General features: G+C 47.9%; 2 long non-coding RNA genes across 32 annotated transcripts in view; one reads left to right on the top strand and one right to left on the bottom strand.

The window, feature by feature from the left end:
- LOC102902604 overlaps positions 1-16,793 on the top strand; it is a 122,411-nt gene that overhangs the window by 45,495 nt on the left and 60,123 nt on the right. For 23 of the 31 annotated variants that reach the window (XR_006598924.1, XR_006598929.1, XR_006598909.1 and 20 more), the window contains 4 exons: positions 92-1,755; positions 11,349-11,476; positions 13,486-13,544; positions 13,660-13,829. This is a non-coding gene — a long non-coding RNA (uncharacterized LOC102902604). Of the gene's footprint in view, positions 1-91; positions 1,756-4,727; positions 6,144-6,775; positions 6,824-11,329; positions 11,477-12,662; positions 12,788-13,485; positions 13,545-13,659; positions 13,830-16,793 lie in introns of those variants that run through there. The other 8 variants (XR_006598935.1, XR_006598912.1, XR_006598930.1 and 5 more) reach the window with 8 other exon arrangements.
- LOC111560786 overlaps positions 1-16,793 on the bottom strand; it is a 38,825-nt gene that overhangs the window by 12,747 nt on the left and 9,285 nt on the right. The gene's annotated exons all lie outside the window — the stretch shown is intronic.

Genomic DNA, 16,793 nt, shown 5'->3' with positions numbered 1-16,793 from the left:
TGTTATATATCTGTTTACTTTTGAAAGCTTTCAGGGTCGTGGCTGGGTTGAAGGTTTCAATCAAAATGTCCCCTTGTGTTTTGGCTTGCAGAATGTTCTTTGTCCCCCGATGTGAGGTGGGGGGTGTTGTTTCGCTGGTGCTCCGGACGCCCCTACGGTTTCTTTGGAGCCTCGTCTACACCTGCGACACTAAGGTTTGTGAAGTCACTCGAGTCTCATGAAGGATTTAGTTGCACTGCGTTGCCGTGAACGCTTGGATTTGGAAGCAAGGCTCACGACTGCCTTCTGGATTTTCCATGGTAGGGTGAAAAAAAAAATGCGCGACACACATCACCAAGAATCCATGTCTGTGCCTGGCAGTGTAATCGAGAAAAACTTTGGAATGCGAGTGGACGGCATTATGAATAGCTTTCCTTAGCGCACCTGCAGAAAGGCACTACCTTTAGACACACCTTTGCCAAGCGCGTGTGCATAAGGCACAGTGTTAGACGGATGTGACAAATGGGTGGGTGATGCCTTTGTAGAAGATTCTCCCAGGACTCTGACGGGCTGAGGTTTAGAGATGCCCATACAGCCTCCGGGCGCTAAGAAGATGACAGCCGGGGCCCGATATCAGCCCATGAAATATTTTCATCATCAGGATGAAGAAAATTATTTTGCACCGTTTCTGTTGTTCGGAAGTGGGAACATTTTCGGGTGTGAATCCCCCAAGGGACTTTCTGTGGCCTCCCTACCTCTTATCCGGGATTGTGCAGTATGGAGTCAGAAACGCCATGGGAAGAAGTCGTTGGGCTGCCTTCTCCAGGAGCTTTCCCTGGGCAGTCGTCTCTGCCCATGTTACGGAAGACGGCAAAAATCCGAGCCATCATGCATCTGGCCAATTATGCAATGCTCCGTCGCGAGGGGAAATTCCTTCCTCACCCCAGCTGGTGAACAGTTATGCCCTGGAGCCCAGGACGGCCATGCCTTGTAACTTTTTAACCTAGTTAGCGTAACTGCCAATATTATTCCTATTCATATAAATGTCTAATCCTTTCTTGAATCTTGCTAGACTATTTGCCTCAATAATACCCTGCGGCAGTGAATTCCACAGGTAGATTATACGCTGTTTTAAGAAGTATTTCCTTTTTTTTTTTCATTTTAAATTTGTTACCTTTTAACGTCACAGGATGGCCTTGTTCTTGCATGAAGGGGCCCGGGGTCCAGGCGTTTCAAGTTCTGCTTTAATTTTTCCAAGCCCTTCGCCATCATTAGAACTCTGTCTTCGTCAGGTATTTTCGGTTTTGGTGTATCCGATCTTGATTAAACGAGATGATTGATGTGAATAGTCTCATATGGCTTTGGCACATAGTAGGCACCGGAAAAAAGCTCTCCTTGGTATTCATTCCACTTACTGGACAGCTTTTTTTTTTTTGAGTACCTACTGCGTGCAGGAATCATTGTAAGTACTGGAGAGACAGCGTTGAATGAGACAGGGTCCTTGTTGGAAGGACCCAATTGGGAAGGACCCAATTTCCTAGAGAAGATGAGCAGCGATGTAGTGAACAAAGATGAACGACAGGGTCTCCAGTACTCGTAAGTACTACGGGAAAATTAGAGAAGAGTGGTTGGCAGAGGATGGAAGGGGCCCCATGAGATTGCACCGTCAGGGAGTAACTCACTGAAAAGGGGCCGGTTGAGCTGGCCCTCAAGGAAGCATCGGTGTGAAATCTCCACGAAGGTGAACCCACGCTCCCAGACAATGCCTGGCAGGAGGTAAGATTCCATCCTTATTTGTTGGGTGAGTGAATGAATGGAGGTGGAGAAGGGAAGCCTTAGTTATAGAAATCGTCCAGTAAGTTCCCACAGACCCAGGAGTTACACTTCTTGAATCCCGACATTCTATAACTCCAAAGACCGTCGGAGTAGAAAAAAACCCAGGGAACTTAGTTAGACACCAGTGGGTGTGAAGCACTTTGCCGTGTCCCCAGCCGCCTCCCTTGGATGACCTTGGGGAAGTCACCTGGTCTCTCCTCCTCAGCCCTGCACGCCCTTTCTTCTCTCTTTCCCGTCTCCTTCCTTGTTTTCTCGGTTCCCTGTTTTTGTCCCTGCCTCTGCCTAAAACTCATCAGTGGCCCCGTGGCACTTAGCTTTCCGCTAAGTGACTTAGGTGAGGGCGGCACAGGGGTTGGGGGGGCGGTGGTTACTTTTCCGAAATACTGTCTTTTTCTTTTCTTTTCTTTTCTTTTCTTTTCTTTTCTTTTCTTTTCTTTTCTTTTCAAGTTTATTTATGTATTTTGAGAGAGAGCGAGCACGAGGAAGGGAGGGGCAGAGAGAGGGACAGAAAATCCCAAGCAGATTCCGAGCCGTCAGTGCAGAGCCCGACGTGGGTCTTGATCTCACAGTTGGGAGATCGTGACCCGAGCCGAAATCAACAGGTGGCCACCTAACCGACCGAGCCAGCCACCCAGGCACCCCTGAAATGTTGTCTATTTCTTAAGGACTTGAAACATGGAATCGGAAGGCACTTTTGCCGGCTGACACAGGGGACTGGAGGTGTATTTCCAACAGCGATTGCTTGGTTTTATTTTGTTTACTGCTGGGTCTCCCGGGGTCAGATGAACCACACTTCTAGAAAGACAGGGGCTTTGCCTGAATTTCTGAGGCAATCCGTCCCCCACAGAAAACGGAGACTTTGGTTAAAATGACCTGATTGCCTGCTTGTAGCTTCCTTCCGTGTTCCAGAATATGATAGGCATACAGCGTTTCTTCTTTCTAATTGCCCCTTAATTCACTTTTAGTTTTTTTCCCACGTAGGCAATTCGGAGGAGAGGCCCGTGCAGCTTTGCACGATAATGTATTAGAAAGGCATTTTCAAGGAATCAGTTATTAGCATTGTTTGTACGCACGGTTCAAATTTACTGGCAAAGTGCGCGGGCCTCGGGTTTACGAGGTAGCGGTCTGCCAGGCTCCTTCCGGGAGAAACCCTGAAATGGGAGAAGTGCCCTTTTGGTTTCCCTCACCCACACGTCCTTTGCCTTCTTCCTCTCCTTTCAACACCTCCCTCCGTTCCCGGCCCTACAGAACTCTGTGGAACAGCCGGGCCTTTTACACCTTAACGTGAAGACATTTTATGGGTTCTCCCCCACCCCGGCTCCAGGCCGGGCCCCCATGGAAGCGAGGTGTGCAAAGGAATAAATCTTCAATGGTATAATTTTAGACCGTGTGGCAACTGGGAAGGGCGGCTATTTTGGGCTGCGGGGCTTTCTCCTTGACCTGAGATGGTATTACTTTTCCTGCCAGGGGTGCGCTCGGCCAGGCCCGCACGCGGTCCTCTGAGCCACGTGCCTGCCATTGCTGGGGGGTGCTGTGCCCCTCCAGAGTTCTGGGCATCTGTGCAAGCGCCTGCATCTGTCCACGTGCACCCACCTAGGTGGCATTTCGAGGGGGTGGCTCAGGCGACCCTTGGGGGCAGCGTCGGTGGGAGACGCTCCCTTCCACTCAGTGAGCGGGGACGTGTCCTGGTCCGGTGTTTGCCCCATCCCTCAGCCTCCATTGCTCAACCAGCCGCTCGGTGACCGTGCTGGGCGTCACCCCCTCTCTGAGCAAGGTGGCCGGGCGGTCTCTGCACCCCTCCTAGGAGGTCTCATTTGGAGCTGCACTTGGGGCATCCTCACAGCGATCCTGACCCCCCCCCCCGCACCCCCCCCCTCCCGCCCGCTGTCTCCCCACTCAAGCTCCTGATCAGCTGCAGCCTGCACACCCCTGTCCCCGCTGGGGAAAGCGAGTCAGGACTCCCCCGCAGCAGGTGGGCGGGACAGCGACCGGAAGATCCGGGGGTGGCCCGAACAACGGTGCTTTCCAGAAGAGGCTAGATAATATCATCACTGGGGAGAGTATCTCGTTCACAGTTGTGGTTGTTGATGTTTGTTTTTGTTTTGTTTTTTGAAAGAGAGAGCGAGCATGGTGGGGGGAGGGGCAGAGAAAGAGAGAGAGAGAGAGAGAGAGGGAGAATCCCAAGCGGGCTCCGTGCCGAGCTGGGTGCCCCACTCAGGGTTCAAGCTCAGGACTGTGAGATCGTGACCGGAGCCGAGATCGAGAGTCAGAAGCCCCCGGGGGGCACCTGGGTGGCTCAGTCGGTTAGGCGTCTGACTCGTGATTTTGGCTCAGGTCATGATCTGCACAGGGTGTGAGTTCGAGGCCCGCATCAGTCTCTGTGCTGACAGCCCCGTGCCTACTTGGGATTCTGTCTGCCTCTCTCTCTGCCCCTCCCCTGGTTGCTTCCTATATCTCTATCGAAATAAATAAAAATAAACTTAAAAAAAAGAGTCAGAGGCTCAAATGACTGAGCCCCCCAGGCACCCCTTGTTCATAGTTTTACAACCCAAAAAGTACGCCCGATGCCCAGAGCTCCTTCAGGAAGGAGGGATAGTATCAGCAACGGACAACAAAAATGGGACCGGTTATTTTTTAAAGGATCTGAGCTTATGTATGCCAAAAAAGAGAAAACAGAAGCCTTCTATAGGTATAAGAGACTGTGGTGCTCTCTTCCACAAGTCCCCTGGCCATTAAAAAAAAGGGGAGTTGGGGCGCCTGGGTGGCTGTCGGTTGAACATCCGACTTCAGCTCAGGTCATGATCTCACGGCCTGTGAGTTCAAGCCCCGTGTTGAGCTCTGTGCTGACAGCTCAGAGCCTGGAGCCTGCTTCGGATTCTGTGTCTCCCTCTCTCTCCCCCTCCCCCGCTCGTGCTCTGTCTCTCTGTCTCTCTCTCTCAAAAATAAAGAAACATTCAAAAAAAATTAAAAGAAACGGGGGAGAATTCTGGATTTGAAGAGAGACAGAGAGAGAGAGAGAGAGACGGAAAACAGGGTGAGGAAGAGACTGGAAGACAAGAAGAACCCGACTAAGGAACGTAAAATTGCGGAGGGTGAGACAGAGAGAGAAAACGTATCGGGAGATACGATGAGGTCCGCTGGTGGCCCAGGCTGGGGTCGCCCATAAGGCTTCCCCACCGGCACGCGAGGACTGACGCTGGCCCTCGCCGCAGCCTCGGCTGGGTCCTGCTCACTTCTGACCACATCTCGTCCCTGTGCTTCTCTCGTGGTCTCCTCGGGGCTCCAAGGCGAGCAACCCAAGGGAGCAAGGCGGAAGCTGAACCCTCCTCTCTGGCCCGGCCCCGGCAATACTTTGTGGGTCCACGAGTGAGGAAGCTCAGCTCAGATTCAAGGAGAAGGCACGCAGACGCTTCCTCTGGATCTGAGGAGTGTTTCAGAAGCTGTGGCTGTGGCTGAAAACCGCCAAGATGTGCGGTCACGACGTCCCCTGTTCTCGACCTTCAAACCTTCTTGTCTAGCTGGAGCTCTGAAAGTCAAGCCAGTGATCCTCGCAAACGAATGAAATATCCAGGCTCCAGAAGGGTGGGGCGGTAGAGGGATATGCACCAAGTGGGGTACAAGGTCAGCTCTTGCATGTGGAGAGGCCTGCGGCACTGGGCGGGGGGGGGGGCACTGGCCTCTTATCTTCTGGAGGGCTTTGCGGGTGAATCAGATGGCTGCGGCTAACACCCCCTAACTCTGGAGTGGGTGTTCCGGCTCGCTTTATTCAAGCCCTCGTGTCTGTCTTGATACCTTCTTATCTTGTGACCTGTTTTCTCTCCCCCTGCCTCACCTGCATTCCGACCAACCATCCTTGCTTTCAACCACGTTATTCTTCTGTGATCCGAAAGCTGTCTCCATCACTCTCTCTCCCTTGGTCATCACCTGATACTTTCTGTGCGTGGAAAAGACGCACCACCCCCTTCCTCTCCCTCGAGTTTGGCTTCTCCGCTGCCCTTGTCAGACCAGTAGCTCTCCCTGCCCTTCTCCATCCCACTCACCTGCCCATTTGCAAATCTGTATTTTCATTGAGGGCTCCCTCCTTGGGGCCATTGTCTGTTGCCTTCTAACGCCGTGTCTTCCGTCCATGTAGCCCATGCCTTTCTTCTCTGTCTGACTTGTCTTATCTTGGGTGCCGTCTCTCTGGCGTGTCACAGGGCCATGGCCCCTGGTGTGCCCAACGCCCAGCATCTCCGTCAGATAGAGTTTTGACATCTTCGCGGTGAGGCCTCGTCCACACCCGCGGACTTTCAGGCGGGATATGTTGCTCAGCTGCCCACCTTTGTCTGGTAAGAGTGTCTTATATCCCATCACCCCTAAAGACATGTTTCTTGGTCTCTGGTCTCCAAATATTATCCACTATAGACATTCACTTTTAATCCTCATGCAGACTGGGATCATTTCCTCCTCTTCGTATAAAAGCGATACATACCTGCTGTGGAAAACTTAGAACCCGCAAAAAAAACCATAAGAAAACAAACGCCGTAGCCATCAACATTGTTGACCCCTCCATACTGAGCATTTTTATTTGCAACAAAATAGAATCACGACCATCTACGTAGTGGGCAGTACCTTCTTTCAGGCGGTTTGCTGTTTTATAGACTCACCTGTTTTCTCTTTTTTTTAATGTGCATTTATTCGTTACAAAATATTTAAGTTTGTTCATTTTGAGCAGGGGAGGGGCAGTAAGCGAGGGGAAGAGAGAATCCCAAGCAGGCTCTGCACTGTCAGTGCAGAGTCCGATGCGGGGCTCGAACCCATGAACCATGAGATCGTGCCCTGAGGTGAAGTCAGACGCTTAACCCACTGAGCCCCCCCCTCCCCGCCCCAGGCGCCCCCGGTTTGTAGACTCAACTGTTACAAATCTACAGTCTCGGGCCCCAGCTAATTGAACCTCTGTGGCCATCTGCTCTCGCCTTAGGATGAAACCGGATGATATTAGGATCTGGAGCCATAACAGCACATCAAGGTGGGAATTGGAATTTTCACTTTGAAGCCTAAAGCTTTATTGGAGAAGGTGGTTTGCAAGAGACAAGTAGAGAAGACAGTTGCTGACAGGCTTTGCTTGGATCCTGCCACTCATTCGCGCGGGGAATTTTGTGCCCTGGTCTTTTATTCGTATCTCACATCCTTCCTCAGTGGGGGAGCTGTATCTGTGGGATTCTGGTATTTCCACCTAACAATAGTTGAGAGAGGGGACACTCCCTGGCCACCTGCTCTTGTCACTTAATCATGGTTCGTAAGCTTTTTGTTGGGGGGGGGGGTCGTTATCCATTCTTCCAGATTATAAGTTTGGGACAGCTGTGGATGTTTGAATATTTATGGGGAAAGTGGACGATCCTACTCAAACTCTGGCGTTAGGTAGCACTAAGTCCAAAATGCCTGCTTTGCCACTTAGTTTGGTATGTGATTTGGGCAAATTACTTAAACACTCTGTGTCTCAGAGTCCGCATCCGTAACATGGATGTAACAATATGGTCAAGTGATGTAATGTATCAAACGTCCCCAGGACACAATCTGCCACACAAGTAAGCCTTCAGTAGATTTTGCGGATAGTTGCACGAATGATCAAAATCCTAAATTGTCTGTAATTACTCATGAAACGACCCCCCTGTTTTTCAGCATTATGATCAAAGCTGTAATGAAGATCCCCAAATATTTACGCATGCTTTTCTTTCATTTATTTATTTACTTATTAAAAATTTTTTAAAAAATGCTTATTTATTCTTGAGAGAGAGACAGGGAGCGAGCAGGAGAGAGGCAGAGAGAGAGGGAGACCCAGAATCTGAAGCAGGCTCCAGGCTCTGAGCTGTCAGCACAGAGCCCGACGCGGGGCTTGAACCCGCGAACCGCGAGATTGTGACCTGAGCCGAAGTCGGCCGCTTAACCGACTGAGCCACCCAGGCGCCCCATGCATGATTTTCTTGAGAAAAGTGCTGGAAGTTGCATCTTCAGACCACAGATGATGGACATTGAAGAGTTCAGAACTGTCACTGCTTTTGCTGAATCATCTAAGTTGTCTACACCCCAGGCTTTCCCATGTTTTTCTTGTCCACAGTTTCAGAGACAGTGTGTCTCTTTCTGGGTCCAGGATTTGTTGTACGCTCAGCTTCCAGCAAAGTGAAAACCGGGTCACATCTGACATTTCTTTTATTTATTTACTTACTTGTTGATTTTTACATCGGACACTTAAATTGAAGCTCTTCTGAGCAGATTTCACTCACTCGTTCAGTTATGCGCTCACATGCCAGGTGCAGATTAAGTTTGTGTATAAACTAGGCTTAAAGGATCGGTTTATATTCTCAGAGCTGACTCCTGCTAACTACGGAGTCGGCTTTGGAGCTTTGAGGAAGAGTTCTAGACCGTTCTAAGGAAGTCAGATACTGACCAGGGCTGAATGATATCTAGGCAGTCTTTCCTCTCTGGAAATAAGAATATTGGAAATAAGAACCCCTTGATCCCTTGACCTGCTGGGGACGATCCACCTGTAGACCCTTCCTTGGCTTCCTGGCTCAGGAAATATCCACATGAGATCCCGTGAGATGCTTCTTTGAGCCACCCACTGTGCTGAGCACTGGAGAGACACAGAAAACCCAACAGCCTCCTTGTCTTCAAGGAGCATTGTCTGTTGGACAAGCAGATGTACACACAATTCTAGGTCCAAGTTAAATTTGCCAGAAAGGAGGCGGTTCCGCATAAGGAAATTCCTGAGCCAAGGTCCGCACGGTTAGCCTGATGGTCGCCAGAGGGTGTTGGTTGGTCCAGAGCTACAGCACTTAAAACATTTCTAGTGGCCAACAGTTAACAACTGGAGATTTCTGTCTCCCTTTGGAAACAAACAAACAAATAAACGGATGTATTGGTAATACCGAGCCCTCATTTTACCCCGGCAGCAGTGAGGAGTGGCTGGTCCGTTAGCCAGGGCTTGGGTTCTCTTTTTTAGCACTGTCCCCACCACGTTTGCTATCTGGATGAGCCACGGGCTTATGACCACAGGCCTAGTTCAGGGGCCTTTATGCTTCCCCAGAGAGCTGTGCTAGAAAGGAGGGCTGCAGGGTAAGCAAGAAGTTGCTCAGGCGGAGGGTGGACCACCCATGGCGAGCAGAATAGCATGTGCAAAGGTACTGGGGCTTGGGCACAGAGGCCTGCTTGGGTGATGACAAACAGATGGGACGGGAGAGGAGTTGGATATTCGAAGGAAGGGACCGAGAGAAAAGAGTTGGGGAGGCATGCCAAAGTAAGGAATTTGGATTTTTTTTTTTTTTTGCTATAAAAACTGGAGCTGGTGACTGATCAAAGAATAGCTACAAAGAGTGCCTACTCACAGTGCCCTGACCTCAATGGTGGCACCTTGCAGAGTACGATATGTTCAGAACCTCATTACGTCCTGACACCGAGCCCAGGAGACGTGTGCTTTTATTCCCCTCGCCTTACAGATGAGGAAAGACGGATAGAAGGAGGTTGCTTAAGTGACTTCCCCAAGGTCACAACCAGTCAGCTGGCAGAGCAGGAAGGGGACCTCAGGCCTGACTACAGAGCTCACCGCTTGACTCCCAGATGGCATCCGTGCTTCAGAACCACTACCCCGGCAGCCAAGGCAGGCTTGCTTTGGGAGTGGGTAGGAGAGGCCGGCCGACAGAGCAGGGGGGCTTCGTGTCTGTCCGCTGCCGTGGCCGGCAGGAGAGCGGGAGGGCCGCACCGAGCAGCGTCCGTGCGGTGCAGAGAAGGGGGTGGATGGGGGATACATGGAGTTAGACCCTCCTCCGCGGAATCTGCCAGCACAGGAGTTTCCTCTTCCTCCTGTGAATTCTCAAAACGCTCTGCGTCTCTTTCCCCGGGCTCCCTTGTGCCACGACCTCATGGCAGCTTTGCACACCTTGCGGCAGCCTGTAGAGTTTAAGTTCGCAAGGGGCAGGGGGAGTTGTGCTTTCGTGGCCTCAATTTCCTTTTTGCATCGCCGAGCACAGTGCTTTCGTGAACGAACGCGTTCCCAAATTATCGCTTTCAGATCATTTCTCCTTACATATGCATTTATTTGAGAAGTCCGCGGCAGGTGAAACACTTCTTTTTTTTCTTTTTCTTTTTTTCAAATAGGAAAATCATCTCTTTACACAATCCACTTGAAGCTCTTTGGAAACGTGAGGGAAAGTAAGACGGGGAAGTTGTTTAGAAGCGGCAAACCTTTTAAGAGCCAATGTCACATTTATTGCTATAAAATATTTTTCTCTCTCTGTTAGACATCTGGTTCCCATTACGTACAGTATTGGGTACTTGAATTCACCAGGCACTTTGCATACCAAGCAGTGTGCATGCGAAATCGACCCCCCCTCACCCCCACCATTCGCCGGTTCGTATTTGTCTCACGCTAGTCAACCCTTCTATCACCAACTTAATTCTTCCCAATATGCTTTCGAGGTGAGTTTGTTCATACTTGGCTCGAGGACCAAGTTGCCAGCGTCTGACAAACGAGGAACTTCATCGTGGAGTCTTTGCTTTGTGTCACTGCATGGTCCAACTATGTAATCTAGCGGCGAAGTCAATGAAACATCTCAATCTTAAGTCTATATTTCCCGGTAACATTGACCCAGAAATGAGAAACACAATATGGAATGTTTGCTAATGAGTCGTGAATTTCATTATAATTGCTTCCACATTCGGGATAGTGCCCTTAAACCATCTAATCTTGACATATCCTGCAACAATCCCGTGTGTTGTAAATGATTTTGTTTTATTCCTTAGGTTACCGTTAAGGGGCTATTTTATGCTTCATTTCATTTTCTTAAAGAAAACCACACACGTGTGTGCACACGCTCACACACACACACACACACACACACACACACACATCAGTGAGGCTTTTGCCCCGATGTGTATGTTTGGAAATAAAATAATTACGAAACCAAAAGGAGCCCCCATCCTTTGGTTCAGAAATAACAACAAACACATTTAGGAAGAGGGTTGAAATCGGGCCTGTTTGGAGTTCTTAATTCTCCGAGAATTAAAGCCAGAATCGAGCAATGCCTCGGCCAGCGGCATCCTGTCCCCTCCCTCTCTGGACTTAAGAATCTATGACTGAATGGACGGACGCAGCTAGCATTCAGTACAGTAATAATGGAAAATTAAATACGACTTTTAAAAACTGCTCACATTATAAAGTGATCTATTAGCATTATATGACTTTAGCACTTAAAGTGACTGATTCTAATTGGACGATTTGGCCCATGGCAAGCATTAAAGAGCTGCAGAATCTTGTGGGCATTTTAAAGTGGATTTTCTTTGGAGGAAAGCTTTGTTCTTGCTCCTGAAAAGGTTGTGCGGAAGAAATCGCTCAGTTCTGGCGGAGCCACAGGTGATTGTGTGTGTGTGCGCGTGCGTGCGTGTGTGTGTGTTTTCTTTGGTTCCCGCATCAATAAGGCAAATGGTAAAAACAGTTCTGCATTTTTTCTCCTTTTTTTTTTTTTTTTTTTTTATTAAGGGAAACTCTGTCTTTACAGCTTCTGGATATTATCCTGAAGAAGTAAAGATGGATGGGCTTCTCTGATGAGCTTTTTTAGCAACCGGCATACCGTATCCTGCTGAATCTTTTCTGCGCAAGCCTGAGGGTCACTAAGATGCGACTAAGGTATCACACCTCGAGCTGAACTTAATTTAAGCACGTGATCACAAAACGAGGGGGTAATTCTCGCGGTATGGACTACGGGAAGCTTATAAACCGAACAGTATTATAAATGGCAGCTTCTTACGCCAAGGGAGTCCTTTTTAAATTTCCATGTTGAAGCCAAACTGAACTTTTACCTTGATCTCCGTGCATAGGAATTTCCCGTGGGTGGTTCTCGGATCTCTCAATTGTAGAAAAACTGCCTACTATGCTTCAGAAGAGTTTTGATCCAATGACCCACATTGTTATCCGAGTAACCCACCGCGGGTTCTTGAACGTGTGATTTAAAAACTCCATGGGGCGCCTGGGTGGCTCAGTCGGTTGGGCGGCCGACTTCGGCTCAGGTCATGGTCTCGCGGTTTGTGAGTTCAAGCCCCGCGTCGGGCTCTGTGCTGACAGCTCAGAGCCTGGAGCCTGCTTCGAATTCTGTGTCTCCCTCTCTCTCTGACCCTCCCCCGTTCATGCTTTGTTTCTCTCTGTCTCAAAAATAAATAAACGTTAAAAAAAAATTTTTTTAAATAAATAAAAACACCAGGACCACGGTCGGAGCACAAACACCAGCCTTATTTGTGTGAAGCATCTCTTTCTAAAATGGGACTTTAACGGTTAAGCATCCGACTCTTGATTTCGGCTCAGGTCACGATCTCTCGGCTTGTGAGTTCGAGCCCAACGTCGGGCTCTGTGCTGACAATGCAAAGCCTGCTTAGAATTCTGTCTCCCTCTCTCTCTGCCCCTCCCCCAGTCGCTCTCTAGCTCTCTCTTAAAAATAAAAAGTAAAAAAAGGAAAACTGGGGCACCCGAGTGGCTACGTTGGTTAAACGGCTGTCTCTTGATTTTGGCTCAGGTCATGATCTCACAGTTTGTGAGTTTGACTCCTGTGTCAGGCTCGTGCTCATGATGTGGAACCTGCTTGGGATTCTCTGTTTCCTTCTCTCTGCCCTCCCCCGCTTGCACGGTATCTCTCTCTCTCTCTCTCAAAATAAATAAATATTTTTAAAAAAATACATAAAATTAGCCTTAGTTTTTTTTTTTTAAAGACATACTAAGGTAGAAAGAACTTTAAAGGCGCGCTGGCTTCTTGTGAGTTTTTCACTAACACTTCCCTGTAGCTTATAATAGCTCTCTCTCTTCCAAAACCTGGAATCTGCAGAAGACAGCAGAAATACCTGTTATTGACCTGAATTAGGATAAAAGGAAAAGAGAAGATAAGATCATAGCCGTCGGCGCTTTGTTGATGAAAACGTCATTTTGAGGATGAGCTTGAATCAGACAAAAGTAATGTACCTCCCTCTCCTTCCAGCATATTTGCCATGCCAGCTTGATCAGACCAGGAGAACAATGCCCAGAATCAGGGCATTGCCTTGCCTCTATGCGAGTGTCGTGCAGGATAGCATCATTTTTTTTTTTTAATTTTTTTTTCAATGTTTATTTATTTTTGGGACAGAGAGAGACAGAGCATGAATGGGGGAGGGGCAGAGAGAGAGGGAGACACATAATCGGAAACAGGCTCCAGGCTCTGAGCCATCAGCCCAGAGCCCGACGCGGGGCTCGAACTCACGGAGCGCGAGATCGTGACCTGGCTGAAGTCGGACGCTTAACCGACTGCGCCACCCAGGCGCCCCAGGATAGCATCATTTAATCCTTACGATGGTTCTTTGCTGTTCTACAAATACATATGAAACTAAAAAAAATATATATATAAATAAAAATATGAAGGCGTATAAGAACAAAAAATACAAATGTGTTTTTAAAAAAGTTATCCTATTTTATTTGAAAAGTTTTAGGACTCACAGGAAGTTGTCAAAATAATTCAGAGAGATCCTCTGTCCTCTTTACCCAATTTCCCCCGAGGATAGCATCTCATACAACCATAGTACCTTGTCGACATTAGGAAATTGATTCAGCACTGTTATCGCAGCTATAGACCTTATTGGGACTTAAACAGTTTTTTTTTTTTATGCATTCTCTTTTAGGGTCTATATTAATCTGGAGAAATGCATTGACCATCGGTGTTAAGGAACATCTCTCACTGGTAAGTATTGATGGTATAAAATATCCTCAGATGACGTGGTTCTGCATAGCCTGTGGCTGACTGAAGGGGAGGTAGGATTGGTTGTCTTAACGAGGACCCTTTATCCGTGTATTAGGTGACTAAGAAAATAATCAATCTTATAGCAAGTACCAACTGGAGACACAAAGAAGGCAGCATTGACTCTGCTCTTAAGGAACTCCCGGAAGGAGACAGAAGAAGAATCAACACGAAGAGTTGTATACCACGGAGCAAATGAAACAGCCCCCCATTACTGAGCGCTAACAGGTACATTAGCCATAAAGGGATTAAGAGGCATCCCTCCCATTCTGTGGCTCTTACTGTCGAGTGGAGAAGACAAGACCCTTAACAAGCGATGGCAGCAGAGGTTCTACCACAGGGCGGGGGGCTCAAAGTGAGTGGGCCCCGACCTGGTCAAAGGGTGCGGGATAGTGACTCAGGAGCATGGCCTGTGACCACAGCCCGCTTTTCAAGATGTTGAGAATGACCGCTTACAGGATCTTTGGACAGCCTGCTTCATTCAGAGCCTATATAGCATCTCCTAGCTCTGGCTGTTGCCTGTGAACGGAGGGCTTGCTACCAAAAGAGCGGTCATTGTTTCTCGGAACTGACTCAGATGCTCTTTGATGTCATGCCTGATATGCCAGGTCTTCCCTGCTCGACGCTGGGAAGGCCCGGAGCTGGGCTCACACAGAACAGGGGGTGGAGAGAGGTCTGTTTTCTAGCGGTAAGGGGGATGTGGTTCCCTAGAGCAGGGATAGTAGACCATGCCAGGAAAAGAAAACCATCGTACGCTTTAAACATCGAGGTTCCTCATCCAGACTGTCACCATACTATCCTCAGCTAGCCTATTACAAATGTGATTCTGGGCGTTTCCTGCTCAGAACCCCTCAGTTGACTTGCGCTGGACTCCAGATGGCATCCAAAATTCTTCCTGTGGCCTAAAAGGCCCTGCATGGTCTGGCCCAACCTTCCTGTGTCCCCGGGGCTGGTCACATTCCACTTTGCCTCCAGGTCCCAGGGATCCATTCTCGCTGGACTGTTTAATGGCCCTTTAACTTGCTAAGCTGTGGTTACGATGGTTCGTAACCTGGGAAAAGAGGGAAGGGATGGGCCTTTGCCAGTGCTTCCCCCTTGTACCTTCATCTGTAACCTCATTCTTCAGGCTTGTATTGTAAGACTTTCTATACTGAAGCGTCTGTCTCTATGAAGTTCCCACCAAGAGTCCCATTTTATCTGTACTGATGCTTCTTGCGTGCATTACATAGATAATCTTATATTCGATGATGCAATTACATATCTGTCTCCCCTATTATACTGTGAGTTCCGTGAGGGCACGGATGTGATGTCTGCTTTTGTGATTATCTCAACGTTCAATAAGTATTTGTTGAATGATTTATTGAATGGAGGGATAGATGAATGAATGACATAATGATACGGCCCCTCCTATCTCCCTTAAGTTTAAGGAATGTCCCATCTGGGATTTGGACATATTTATAAACTCTTTGTTTGGGGATCGTTTGTTTTGGGTTCACTTCTGAGGTCTTGATCTCATGTTCAGGCAGGAATAGCTTTTCGTAGGAAATCACGGCTGAGGCGATTTGGTCTCCGGTTTGGCCTGTTCCAGTGGATTCTGTTTTGTGTGTTTTATCTGGTCATTTCAAGGCCACTCCAACAAAGGAGTGGCCATTCCTCATCAATGTCATGACCATTCATTGGCAAAGAATGGCCCGGAGCTTCTTTGCTGATCTCAGGGCTCTCTGAGCATGGCACTTTGATATGTTGGTGATCTTGACAGTGGGAACATTTCAGCAGACAGGTCCAGCACACCCTTGGAAGAGTCGGTAGCTGGATTCTAGATCCAAATCCTGTCTTCACTGGCTTCAGGATGGAAAAGGTCATTATGGAAAAGGAGGCTCACTTGTGGATCAAATCTAAGAGGTATGTGGAACAGGGAGAGAGAGAGAGAGAGAAGCCAGGGACCATCTCCATGGAGGAATGATCTTTGAGCTAATTCTAGATTGATGGTCAGATTTGAATTAGTTCTATGGGAATATGTGACAGGAGGTAAGGATGAGGCAGAGGCAGTGGTGTGTGTAAAGGTCCTGGAGATAAGTCTGATAAGAAGGCTCAACCAAGCCTCTGGAAAATTAGGATACAAACCCATGTCTCTTGAAAAGAGTGGTCTTCCCCCTGTCCCTCAAAGTTGAGTTCTCTAGATAATTTCTTCAATTTTGTGGCTAGTACCTACCTAGTCTAGGCATATGTTAGTAATCAAATGTAGATTCTTTATCTTATATTTAGGTAGGTAGGTAACAATCTGTGTGAATTCCATCCCTTCCCTCCTTTCCTTGTAGGCTTTTATCAAGGTGTGTGTGTGTGTGTGTGTGTGTGTGTGCACGCACGGACCTTTACATTTATTTGTCTATCTTGCCCAGATATAAATGAAGATCACAAGATTTGTTTTTCATAAAAGCTTTGAGATTCTGGAGGGTTACTCCCAATGGTGAATGTGTAGCTAGTATGGCCAGCCAGAAGGAGGTGAGAGTTTGGACTTAAATGCCTGGGGACAAGGTTCAACTTTGCGATTGCTGACTTGTGACTTTGGGCGAGTCACTTAACCTCTCTGAGCCTCAGTGTCCTCCCTTCCGACTCTGGGGTGACAAATTATTTGCCTCATTTGTCTCATAGAAGTATGCATGTGAGGGGATCTGTCTGAAAGAGATTCAAAAATTATAATGCACTTGGTCAATATCAGGCATTATTGTTATAGAATAAGTGTACCCTTAAAAAATGTTACTGGTTACTGGAAGTAGGTGCTGTAAGTGTGGACGAGACCCTCCCAGGCTCAATGTCACTTGAAAGTTTACAATAACGTATTTCAAATATGGTGGCAATGTAACAGCCAGACGTTCAAACATTTCTGAAAGCAATGGAAATTTACATTATGTTGCAGGTTTATCATTGACGTGGCAAGCAATTCAATGTATAAATATTGCGAACGAGAAAGTCAGTCCCCAAATAAAGACTGGTAAAACCTTGTGATTTATAGCAAGAAAGATATCAAAGTGAATTTTCCTGGGATATTCCTGGGTAGCTCATTTTGTAGTATGTTTGGAAATGATCTAACATTAAAATCACTTTTCGGGAGATAGTAATAAACTTTCTCAAAAAGTCTTATTTAACCAGGAAGTAGCTCGCGTAACTGGGAGGAAATGCAAACACATTTTA

Source organism: Felis catus, chromosome B3, assembly GCF_018350175.1.
Source record: "Felis catus isolate Fca126 chromosome B3, F.catus_Fca126_mat1.0, whole genome shotgun sequence".
Taxonomy (NCBI): domain Eukaryota; kingdom Metazoa; phylum Chordata; class Mammalia; order Carnivora; family Felidae; genus Felis; species Felis catus.
This window is presented reverse-complemented; position numbering and strand designations above follow the sequence as displayed.